Genomic DNA, 5,088 nt, shown 5'->3' on the forward strand with positions numbered 1-5,088 from the left:
GTGCAGGGTAGGTGCCTTTTAAAGAGAGGCTTGTGGGGCCAGCAAGTGTCTTGGTGGTTAAGGCTGCTGGACTCCCACTTGGCCGAATGTGGTTCAAGTCCCAGACCTGACGGCTTGCTTTCTCACATTCCCCCTCTCTCTCTGATTTTGTCCCTCTCTGGTCAAATTAAAATAAATGAGTAAATAAAAATAATAATCTTTTTTAAGAGAGGCTGGACACTGAGAAATAGAAGGCAAGAGTAAAGTCTGAGGGGCTCCTGGGCCTATTCTGCCAAGGAGCAGTAACTGGACTCAGAGGCACTCTTCAGGTGAATCTGCTTCCTCAACTGTCAAACAAAAGGATAGAACTACCTGGAGAATCCCTTTCCATCCATGGTTTTTGTAACTAATAATATTTGGAAAGGTTGAAGAGCAGCCTGAGAGTCACCAGATGCCCCAAGCTGGACGACAGGCTCTTCGAGGCACAGAAGAAAAACTGGGAGGACTGCATTAAACCTGAACTGAGAGCTGGGAGGTGATTTGAAAACTGCCTTCGACCACGTGATGGATTATAAAGAGCACAATCAGCTGTTCTCTCTATTTCTGGAGAGATGAGAACAAGAAGACAGAGAACAAAAGAAAATGGGATCAAATTGCAGCGAAGACAGTTAAATAACAGGATGAATTAGTCCCGGAAGTTATGAGCATGCCTTTCGGGGTAGTCTTTAGAACAGTCTGTCTGTCCACGATGACTCCGGATAGGGTCACCAGCTGGGGCTGCAAGCAGTTGGAGGAGTCAGATGTCATTTCACTGCCCTTCCTAGCTCTGTGTTTCTGCAGTTGTATAATATTATGCATAAATAGAATAATCCCAAATTGCTCCATTTATACACTTCATATATCTATTAATATGGACAACAACTTCCTTTCCATTTTACCAGTAAAGTTTTGAATACAAATGTAGCTCGGCCTCTCCCCATTACAGCTTTGCCTTCAGGACTAATTGCCTCATGGAACACTTAAGGAGTCATTTTTCATTATGATGGTGAACAAGGGGAAGGCAGATGGCACAGTCGTGTCATCGATCTGATGATCCTTGCCTGGCTTGTTGAATAAATGGAACTGACTGCGTGGTCACTGCAGCCAGATTCTTAGGGGCATCAAGGTTCAATTCAAAATAATATCAGACAATAAGTTCAGGGGACAAGAATTCTAAATGATGATTCCCAGGATCATGAAGAGCTCCTCAAACCACCACCTAGGGTTCTCTGGACCAATTTAAGTCCCAGTTCTTACGAAGCGGGTGAGCTTTCTTGTAACTGTTGCCAATGCTCGATGGCCCTAGAGATGCTACCCCTCAGTTAGGGACCTCTGTTCAGCTTGTAGGGGCTGTGCTCATTTATAAATAAGATGGACAAAATGAGATAAATTACTCACTTTTTGGAAAACCATTAACTTTTCCACTAAAAGTCCTTAGAGAAAGATCACTGGGGCCTTAAAGAGTTAACATAATTATAATCAATGTTTACCTCATTTTAGAATTTCATTACTACTGCTGGGGCTTGCTCCTCCATTGGGATTTATTAAGAATAAAGGGATATTCATGTTCAAAATGCCTTTGGTAGATACTATGGCACCATTTTACAATAAATGATGGGACTTGAAATTATACCAGCTGTCAGTATGCCATGGAATTTTTACCAAAACCTTGAACATCCGTGCCCTGGATTTGCTAGGTGACCCCCGCCCTTTCAGGTGGTTCCCATAAAAAGTGTTTATGCGGGAAGAAGGAATCTCCAAGGCACCTTGTACACATTTTAGCATTTTGGAAAACTTGTTGGTAAAGAGACATATTTTCCCAAGCCAGTTAGTGTTCCTTTGTGAAACTAGGGAGTTCTCTTTGTCTGCCCTGTGTGGCAGCGTACGTACAGTGCTGCCTGCTAGTAAAAGGTGAATTATGATTTTCTTCTTCTGGTTGTATTTTGCAACTCAGTGCAATAAGGAAGAAGTGGTCAAGTCCTTCCCTGCATGAGCAATGCAGAGACCCTGGCTCTAGACTCTGCTCAGCTACAAACTCTTTGACTATAGACAAGTCTCTCCCCATGTTTGACTCTCTAGGTTTCTCTTTTGCAAACATGTTGGGTAGAACCAGATGATTTCTAAGGCCATCTCTCAAATTCCAAAAAGTCTCTGACACTCAGGATCACCCATCCATCCTTGTTCAATGCAGAAAGCAGCTGCTATGGACTTAATGAGTGTGGCCCTCACAAACTGACATGTTGAATCTCTCATTCCTAATGATGTGTTTGAAGGTGAGGCCTCTGGGGTGGAGTAATTAGATTTAGACAGGTCATGAGGGTGGAGCCCCATCTGGAACTTTTGTCTTATACAAAGAGGAAGAAACTAGAACCCCTTCTCTCTGCCACATGAGAACACAACAAGAGTGACCATCTGCAAACCAAGAAGAAATCCCTTACCAGACACCAAAACCTGCCAAGCATCTTGCTCTTTCACTTCCCAGCCTCCAGAACTGAGAGAAATACATGTATAAGCTACACAGCATATTACATTTCATGTAGAAGCCCAAACTGACTGAGTAGCAACCTTTTACTAAATTCCCCTAAACCTACTTAAAGCAAGGCTATTTAATTCATTGAAACAACAACTTCAGTAGTTTTACAGAGACCATTGTATCAGTTATCATAAGAAATACTGAGGGAGGGGCTGATTTACACTTTAGATTTTACTCCTGCTCACAAATATCCTATTTTGTAATTTCGTTGTTTCAACGGCAGCTTGCTGATTCCAAACAAAATTTGATTTCCCCCTTTGGTCTGTAAGTGGAATTGTTGAGTCTTACTTCTGCCTATTTTTCTTATTGACCACAGTAATTATTTATCAGTCTATTCTAGAAATAGCTGAAAGGGGTGGTAGGTGGGAGAATAAAAGAGAACAGGGAAACGTGCTGGCCATGCGCTCACAGCTGACTGTCTCACTTCTCGTAGTCACACATTCGGACTTTTACGTACGCTGGTTTCTAACTGCTCTATCTTGAAAGTTCTTTTTTTTTTTTCTAACCAGACAAAAACGACATTTATTTCAATAGCTCACAGCACAAATACAGCAATTCAGTTCACAAAGTTTCAATTTACAGCTTGAAGTATGATGAAAATCTGATTTACAAAAAATGAAAGGGTAAATAGCAGAAATAAAGCTCCTTAAGTTTTCAAAAAAATAAAATAAATTCAAGCAACTTGAAAAAATCTTCAGACTAAAATTCTCCGTTTACATCAATTCAGAAATGGTTTCATTTACAGATGTAAGTAGTGAATTACAATCAAAAGAGTCTTCGAAGAAAAGAATGGTCAGCTTGAGGCAAGAGTGGAAATTTTCAGTGTTGACTATTCCTGATTTGGCAATTTTAATCACTCACTATATCAAATGATGTGGCTCAATCATTTTGATCTCTAGCTCTAAAAATAAGTTAAATAGAAGGCCAATACTTCTATTAACATTTTTCTGAAATGACCTGTATTCAAGAAGACCACTATCAACTTGAGGCCTATAGTATTTTTTTTAGATTTGTGCCATAGCATACATACACTTACCTGACATACCTGACAGAGTGGGAAAGTAAGAAATCACCCCCATGGGGTGTGGCCATGCTGCAATCCCTTCTCCATTCTCCTCTCAGGACCTTGGGCACACATGTACATGGCACCTAGCATGATTTTCAAGCCACTAGGTCTGGGACTCAAACCCAGTCATCCATGTGAAAGTCCAGTGCCTTAACCATGCCACCTAATATATAGGTCCCCAGGCCTATATATTACTGGGGGAAAGGACATAGATGAATACTTCTTCCATTACTTAAAACCTTTCTGTAAGGTTAGAAACATGGCCTTTAAAACTCCTTCATGAAAACTGTATTTAAATATATATTTATTTATTTCTACATATACGGAACTTGTATGTGAAGTAGAAAAAGTTCCCACTCGGAAGATATTGAAAAGCTATTAATGTTCATTTTATCACTTAGCAGCCAGGACACATGCTTATTTCTGTTCCCCAGAAGCACTGTTAGCTACTGGTTTCAATTCAGGAAATGTATACCTTCAAGAAGGTTTACATGAGAAGGTTTATTCAGTCTTTTCCCCAAGCTTCTCCATCTTTTCATTATAGGCATTAAACTGAGAGTCTGTTCCAAGCAATCTATCCCACCATCTAAATGTCGAGGCATAATTTCCAATGAAGTTCATGTGGTGGAAGTCATGATGCCGAGACCCAGCATAGAAAGGGATGAGATTTGGGGGAATGAGGGAAATATCAAACCCACTATGAACATCAATACTTTCTATCAAACGAACTGTGACCCATGCCCAGAGAAAAGTGACATGATCATACAAAAGCAAGATTCCAATGGAAAATCCAGTTCCAAGAATTAGGATTTGCAAAGGATGTGCATATCCAGCTTCCATTCCAAATGAAGCCTGAAATTCATGATGAACTTTATGAATGTATTTATATATTCTTTTGTGATATAAGAGTCTATGCAAGAAATAGTGCCAAGTATCCTCAATGACTGCACAGCCGAAGCATCTTGCTAAGACTATATACCATCTTGGCATTCTTTCCCAATCATAAGGAATACTGAAAAACTCTGTAAAATAATAGGTTCCACAAATCAAAGGTAGCTGGATACAAAAGTGATTAAAAAGAAGTATTTTAAAACATTTCCATTGGCCTTGCAATGTTTCTGGTTTATCCTTTTGAATTTTTTATCTTTTCAGGTAAGGTATGAATTGGAATAAAAATCCAGGTAAAGAGAACAAGAAATAAAGGGCTTCATGAACTATCAGGGGTCCCCATGTTGTGATCTGGAACTTTGTGTAATTATCCAACATGTAGTTCCAAGCATTTTAAAATGGAAGCATCTTGCTAAGACTATATACCATCTTGGCATTCTTTCCCAATCATAAGGAATACTGAAAAACTCTGTAAAATAATAGGTTCCACAAATCAAAGGTAGCTGGATACAAAAGTGATTAAAAAGAAGTATTTTAAAACATTTCCATTGGCCTTGCAATGTTTCTGGTTTATCCTTTTGAA

General features: G+C 39.6%; 1 pseudogene; it reads right to left on the reverse strand.

The window, feature by feature from the left end:
* Positions 1 to 4,118: 4,118 nt before the first annotated feature.
* LOC102493724 (methylsterol monooxygenase 1 pseudogene) lies at positions 4,119 to 4,839 on the reverse strand (annotated as a pseudogene).
* Between the last annotated feature and the right edge of the window lie 249 nt (positions 4,840 to 5,088).

This window comes from Tupaia chinensis, unplaced genomic scaffold (genome assembly GCF_000334495.1).
Source record: "Tupaia chinensis unplaced genomic scaffold, TupChi_1.0 Scaffold000069_1, whole genome shotgun sequence".
Classification (NCBI taxonomy): Eukaryota; Metazoa; Chordata; class Mammalia; order Scandentia; family Tupaiidae; genus Tupaia; species Tupaia belangeri.